Below are 8,086 nucleotides of genomic sequence, written 5' to 3'. Positions count from 1 at the left end.
GTTCCAATCGAAACGAGCAAACCTGGGGAAGATAGCAAGATTAGCAGAACGGGAACCCCCCATGGGGAAGGGCTCTGAGACGCACCACAGAGCCCGTAGCAGCTACTTTTAAGGTTTATCGCCCATCGGCCCAGAAATCCATAGAAAGACGATTCAGATTAGTGAATGGCATCGATCTGAAGTTCATAGAATCTCTAGCGTCTCTTTGTTCGTAACAAATGAGTAACTTAACTACTAATGTGACGAATAGTGCCAGGCGTAGTGTATCACTGGAATTCGATCAGTCTGTTGGAAAGGGATCACTCTCTGATTCTGCTTCAAGTCCTGTGCGTGCCTGTTTCAAAGAATGCTATTCGCTCTAGTGTCCTGTGCCTGTTTCGAAGAATGCTATTCGCTCTAGTGGAAAAAGTCGCAATTTATGGCCATGATCCCGACCCGAACCCTCAAATGATGACGAACGGTTGACTTCACGTAGAACCCGTTATGCCAATCTGGATTCCACATCTGCTACAATAAAATCGTCTTGAAAGATTGCAAATCAAGCATTCGTCCTTAGCTCAAGGATTGGATTACCGCAGTTCCTGAAAGATATCGTGCCAACAGAAAGATCTCGTTCCCGTAGATTCCGTTCGTTCCAGCAATCGTGCCGGAACTCACTGATCCATTCAAAGGATTTCTTTACCACTGCTCCCGATGGCCAAAGGACCGATATCTTCTTCTCACGCCTAGCAAAGATCGAGTTCTGTTCTCACTTCACTTAATGAGCCTATTTCTCTGTTTTTATACCCGTTTAGATAGATGGGCTCTAAGGGAGAAGTGGCGCACTTTCTCGAGCTATCTAAGCATCCAGGGAAGTGATTCCACAAGCTAGAGAGATTCTCCTCTTTTCTTTTTCAGAGTTGAGCTCAGGCTAAGGCCAAGCATGGATCAATGTTTGTCAAATCATTCTCTGTTGAGTTGAGTCCTCGCCGAAGGTGCCGTGCCGTATAGTACTTCTCCGGTTATAGGTGATAGGTGCATGGCTTCCGCTCATAAAGAATGAGTGAGACCGGCGCTCAATCAATCAGCCACCAGTAGAGGATAAAGGAAAAAGGGGTTCATCAATGAGAGGCGCATGAGATTCTGTATTGGCCAACTCTTTCTAACTATCACTAGGCCGGATACTCCGATTCTCTGTGGACGATTTCCTTCTCTCTCGTTCAATGCCCTTTGGTCTCGAGGATCACCATTTGGTGGGGTTGGGGTCACACCCGAAGTCGTATTGGAGAATTGAGCGGAACTACTTCCATGTGCACTCTTTTATCGGGTCAGGAAGCCCTGTTTTTGAAGCAGGAAGACCTCTTCGTCATCATTATTGGGGTATGGGCCCTAAATCATTGGAAAAGACGGTTTTCTTTAGGGAATTGACACGATATCGCCTCCTTCTATACTAACAAGGGAATGGATGAGTTCACTTAAGAAGCAGGCCTGGCCGGTACTAAAACAGAGAAGTCAGCTCAGGTTTCATCTCATCTAAGCAGCAGCCAAGCGATGATTCTGGAATCGTGCCATGCTTGACAGTTGGACTTCTCGCCATACATAGAAATGAACTGCTGATGAGCTAGCTATCCCCGATATGATCTGGTACTAGACTTCACACATGTTGCCATCGTATAATCGGAGAATCAACGCTGCTGTCTACCTTCGGAAAGCAAAATAGATGATTTTCGATACTAGGATGACTACTCCCGAGGCCTGTTTTAACTAAAGAATTTACAGGTGGCCCGGTCGTTAAACTATTCCCGAGAGAGGAGAAGCAGAAACATCAATCTGTATTTTCGTATCATATTCCAGCAGCTCCAATGCCTTAGAGCGGGATCTTATCTTCCTAGAAAGAAATGAGTGTTGCACACGGATAGCCAGCTACTCCTTATGAATGGGATGCATGCATATTTCAATTCATGAACTGAAGCTCGTAGAAATCCTACCTTGCTTTTAGGCGGAGAAAGACTATTTTTTAGTTTCTTCGGTGCAAAAGTGCCGTAGGCAAGTCCGTTTCATATAGCTGCAAAAGTTAGCAAGTCCTTTTTCCCTAAGGAAACTCGATTTCCAATGAAAAAAGTTCGGATCACTATGGGTCCAAAGTAGTGTTTTTCTAGTTTACCTCATAAATGCATGTTTTGAGAGCAATATTTTTTGATCAAGTCCTAATCACTTAGCTGTAAAAGTAGGCTTTTTTCATCTCCCGAAACCCAGGCCCTCTCCCCAAAACTCCACACCAAGCCTTTATATACGCAAATATGAGCTTGCCTTGGCTTTATTGCCCTTATCGGATGGAAGTTACGGATGAGAAATGACGTATCTTACGTATCGAATCTCAAGTAACGGATGAGAATTGACGTATTCAAAGTGGAAAGAACGAATATCGATTCTCGTGGATGAACGGAGGAAATGGGAACTTGGTCTTTGCACTCTTCTTTCGGGGGGGTTATCCCATGACATGAAAAAGACCAATCAAAAACTTCTGCAAGTTAATATCAAGAAAAGAATCATATGCTCGATCCGTCGTAACAAGAGGGATAAGAAAGTCTCAACTCCAACCGCGGGAGCATTTACTATTTGGAAGTGTGCGAACGTAGCTGGTGGATCGGGGAAACAGGAAATCCTTGTGGTAATGCCGTGGGAATAGGAGTTGTTAGAGCAAGGTATTGCAATGAAACAGATTGTTCAATAGATTTCTTCATTGCTAAGGGTAAATGGCATTTTCATGGTCAAAATTCCAGAGAGGAGTTCCGAGCTTCAAGGATGCCGGATCGCACCATTCATAAGATAAACCCTTGGGTGCCCGATGAGGCACAAAACAGATAACCAGACTGTGCCCTGGGCAAGGAAATAACCATGGCAAGCCACGAAAGGAATGAATAAGCTCCCTTCGGGCTCTCCCTTCGGAGTTTCACGCCAGTGGAACTCACAAAAGCAGCGCAGCTAATGAATCAATGAATCAGTGGGCAAATCGTTGTGTCCATACATTTGATGTGCCTTTTGAAAGTCGCATTTGTTTTCAACAATCGGAAATGGGAATATTCCATTCCATGGCATAGTTCTCAATGTTAGTAAACGGAGTGCGTTATCAACTCAATAATAAATCTCCCCTACACCGTAACCGGAGTACATTCATTCAAGTTGGCAATCCCCTGATCTTTGCTTCCGGTGTGCGATCCGAATTGACATATAATGACCGTAGTTAGCAGGCAATGGCCAAGGTCAGTGCATCTCGAACTAGTGGGTCACTATATCTAAACTATCTAATACAACTATTGAATGTGCTTTGAATTGCACTTCTGCTCGTAACCACTACGAACCGGAAAGGAAGGAAGCAGCTTTAGAGGAGGGATGCCGTCAAACAAAGGATTTTTTATATGCTAAAGATACCGGTTCAATATGTCATTTCCGAAACCGAGGACCACACCGCTGGGAGGACAACTCAAGCACCAAAGACAAAGGTATCGCTCGTAAAAGTGATTTTCATCGTAGTACTCGCTCTAGCGTTAGGTTCAATGCAGCGTGTAAATACCTCTAGCCCTAGGGAAGGGGGCGTGCCGTTCCCAATGGTGGAATTGCTTCTTGTCTGCTTTGCCGAGGAGAGCGCTCGCTACCCGATCCCCCTAAGCTAATGTAGTTCCCAGGTTGCCTACTAGATACCGTTTACGGCTATATCCGTGTAGGAAGCCGAGGAAAGAGATAATTGATAGTTGCCAAAACCACGTAAAAGAAATGAGATTGAACATATTTCAATTCAACAAATTCTGATTGTTTCATTATCAAATGCAAGGGATGTGGGACCAGGTTCTATTATTGGAGTTAAGCGGTGTAGGAGCCGTGCCGTTCCTGTGTATTAGCTCGTTGTTAGCAGCCCCGAAGGGCGTAAAGGGGGTAAAAGATTTCTCGGAAGCAGCTCTTCGCCTGTGGGAACTTGCTCTTTTCTTTTGTTTTAAAATGCAACCTATGCTGAAACAGCCGAATAAAAACCAAAAAGTAAAGAGGTGGATCAGTTGATCCTTTTCTCGATTGAATGCGCTTTCTATCTATCTATACCGGTACCAGGAAAAGCAGAATAAGCAGTTGAGCACCAAGAAATTCCTGTTTCAAGTAAGTACGAAGGGGCAAGAGAGACTGTCATAATATTACTATGGGAGATGGATCCTGTTAAGTCAGTACAAATGTGATACGAAAAATCCTCTTCCATTCTTTCCGGCTGGGCAACATGACTGATGGGAATGTTCGCTACTGCTTCGGCGTCCATCTCATACATATGTTCTCTGACCACCTCCATATTCCACAGCCTGGTTGCAGCATGGATAAGATCCGACACAAACATAGGTGGATCATTGGACCGCGGGCACAGCGGCGTCATAACATCTTGTTTCTCAAGAGTACGTAGCAATCGGTCCTTCTTGGAGTTCAACAAAATGAACAGTAGCTAAATTGGAACTAAGGTGACCGATCATCCACCGGTGGGTAGAAATATGAATGTTGACTAGGGTCCCCTGTGCTCATTTGATTCTGAGTCGGCAGCATATCAAGCTCCTAGCCCCGCCTTAACAACCCTCATAGTGTTATGTCCCCCGATCGATAGCTTAATACATTTCAGTATTTGGCTTGCTTTCTTCATTTTCCTTGCGTAGGTAGAAACCTTTCTGGGTGTGTCAGCACACCAAATTATATGACTATATTCAATATGCCCTGATGTCCATAGTACCGTACTCAGACGACCCTACCCTTCCTTAAAGAATAGTAGGATTACATTCATCGTTCCAGCTGTAAACACAGTTTCTAGTTTGACTGAATGAGAGTCATGCAATAGGCATCAGTAGGGAGTGCGAAAGCAAAAGCTAAGTGATCGGACTAACACAGAGTGCATTTCTCCCGGGTAAGCTTATGTTCCTGATATCTGATACCTATGTTTGCTCCTTATTTTATTAATAATTGATCCAATTTATACGCAAAATACGTAGGTTGAAGAAGTTATCAAGAAAAATGATTGGGATCTTTCAATATGCTATTCTTGATATCATGTTTTTTATTCTTGATCCTATCAAGTATGGATTCTAGATTGTTAGTTGGAGCATCCTGACCAGTCTAGTTTATTGTGATATGATCCCGAGGGACTCTTCAAATACATGTAGGGAGTCACACAGGTCTCCGACATATCAAATTGTATCTGGATTTGAGTCAGAGAATTTCCTCTGATTCCTAGCTCAGAAATCTTTGCTTTATTTACTAAAGATTGGAGCACACAAGCGCACACGCAGTAATCTGATTGAGAAAATGGATAGTTGCTGCCATCGATATTAAAGAGTCTGTCTAGTGCCAAAAAGGTCCTTCCAAGGCCTGAGCTATCAAATTCATGTGATACACACTTTGCTCTCTGCGGATCACACTCAGCTTACTACAACTGAGGGTAGGATTGGTTGCACAACGCATGCTATCCATTTGTTATTGGTGATAGGAAGATGGCTCAATCATTGAACTAGCATTGAACAACCTACTTCAGAAAAAACTTAGAGTTAGCCATCTAGTGCGAAAGTGCTAGTTTCCCCCTCCCAGAGGTGAGAAGGGAGATATGAGCGTGGCGGTATCTTTTGATAGAAGCCCACATGCCCACTCTTCTATCCCACCTAACCACTTCGGGTATCAGTGGCCTCGTGATCTCCATGAACAGAGATCACTACACAAAAACAACTATATGAAAAACTTGCTTGCTTCTTCGAATCTCGAAATAACAGAACATATAGAAAGTGTTTCTGTGATGAGACCATTCTCTTCGGGGAACCTATAGAAAGATTATCAGACGGCTTTCATGATATTATGCTTCCTTGCCTGTGTGGAACATGTGTGAGCATTATGTTTTTCCAACAAGTGATCCGACTGGAAGAAGTGTTATATGAGGACTTCGAGATCAAATAGAGAATCTGTCTCTCCATTCCTCGTGAGCCACTTATTTCTCCGAAATCAGAGATCAGAGTGATTTTCCCCCATTTTCCCAAATAGTCGACGGTCTTACACCATTGGGATACTTCGGATAAACTTGAGTACATATATGAGAGACCGGTGCTAAAACCTTTTCTCGAGATATCTTCCAGATTCTTAGGGTCCTTGCTCCGGATCTCGCCCCCCCGGTGCGAAAGCAGTTGGTTCCGTAGTTTGAGAATTCTACTAATTCCAAGTATTCCATTATTATTATTAAATAAGAGAATATAAAAAGTAAAGAGGAGAAGACATAACCAGAAGAATTGTGAGAAATAAGTTAATTTATCAAGTTGAGGCATTTCGATTTGGATTTCAAATAAGAAAGAAAAAAAAGGATTTTGTGAAATTTAGGAGTCGTTCGAAAGCATCAAGAGGGAAGAACTCAGATAGAAAGGCAGGCGAAGTTGGCGGCCAACCTAATTCCCCTCCCAGTTGTACCCTTGTGCATCCCCTTCGTAAACGATTTCCACTGGATCTGGAGATTCCCCGGGTCCCCCCGAATCGTCATCTTCGGACCCCGAATCATCATCCCACCTTTTACGCTTCCTCGAAGAAGACGGGCCTGCCTCGTTCGCCCCATCATTTGCTTTTGTGCTTTCAGGGGATCCCGTGGAATGAGCCTCCTGCTCTTCCGCAGGCGCATCGGGGTCGGGAGAATCTGGTTCACCGAGCTCGGCGCGGCGAAACCGCTTCGCCAGATTGGTGGCTATTGCGACGAATTCGCTTGCGTCCCCGGCTTCCGTATAATCTGAGAAGATTTGTTGAAGAGTATCTCCTCCCTCACTATTCCACAATATATGATTTTCAGTGAACGATCGCGCAGATTCACCCTCCTCTAAAGGAAGAGGAGTGCCTACTTCGTGAAATATTCTTTCAACCTTGGAAGTCAACTCCGCAATAATGTCTTCAGGATGGGCGGCGTGCGCCATTTCCTGCTGGAGGTCTGGTAGTCCGCCAACGGGAGGTTGGTCTATGGGAAAGTCACCCTCGTTAGGAGCATTGGTCATGACGATAACATTGAGATCCGCGACATTCTCATTCCCAAGATGAAAGGCTATTCCTTGAACTCCGAATAAGACAACAAATGCCATTATTAGTACAGGCAACGCAAGACCAAACGATGGTATAGCAATGAACAAAAGAATGACACTTGGAAATATGGTCCGACTAATTTCGATAGTAGTTCCATGAACAATCCTTTGTGGGATTGGATTAGTTTGCTCGTTGAAATGCCATAAAGCGCGAACCAACATCTGTGATACGAAAACCAAAATAAGAATGAGGAAGAAAAAGATATCGTGATGTAAAATGATCATGGGGACACATTGTTTTTAGGACCACAATTTCCTGCACTGTGCCTGTAGTGATTTCAGAATTCGGCAACTTAGCCTACTAAAAGATCAGTTACAAGAGCACAATGCTTTTTGTGGCTTCCTGCTCGGCAGAGAAGCCACGCTGCCGGGGCGGCCCTGTCACCCGAAGAAGATTTCTTTTCTTTGCTGATTCCTCTCAATGAAATTTGCGAAGAATAGCGAAGAGAAATGGTAACGTAATAAGGGAAAGGGAGCTAGCAGCTTCCATATCGCCCCCAAAAAAGAACCAAAAAGTTCCAGAGGCATCTTCCATTCATTTCGATTTAGGTCTTTCTGCACCATATTTAGATCTTCCCTTTCTACGATCCGGAATTCCCAGCAAATCCTTGACTCCTCGAATACGATGGGATTTCACACCTGGCGAATCTTTCACTCTACCTCCTCTGACTAAGACTATAGAATGTTCCTGCGAATTATGACCTTCGCCTGGAATGTGAGCAAATATATCATGTCGATTGCTCAACCGTACTCTTGCTATCTTACGTAGAGCTGAATTAGGTTTTTTCGGTGTTCTCGTCGAAACACGCAGGCATACTCCTTGCTTCTGGGGACATTGATCCGAAGCTCGAGTACGGTCCGTGCGCCTTTTTCTTCTCTACCATGACGAATCAATTGATTTTTTGTAGGCATCCCTCTTTCCTATGTCCTTCCCCCCTTTGCCCTTTCAAAAGTGGTTACTCCCGATCCGAAGCACCCCTTTTCCA

Source organism: Aegilops tauschii, chromosome 3 (genome assembly GCF_002575655.3).
Source record: "Aegilops tauschii subsp. strangulata cultivar AL8/78 chromosome 3, Aet v6.0, whole genome shotgun sequence".
Lineage (NCBI taxonomy): Eukaryota > Viridiplantae > Streptophyta > Magnoliopsida > Poales > Poaceae > Aegilops > Aegilops tauschii.
Note: the sequence above shows the minus strand (reverse complement) of the source record.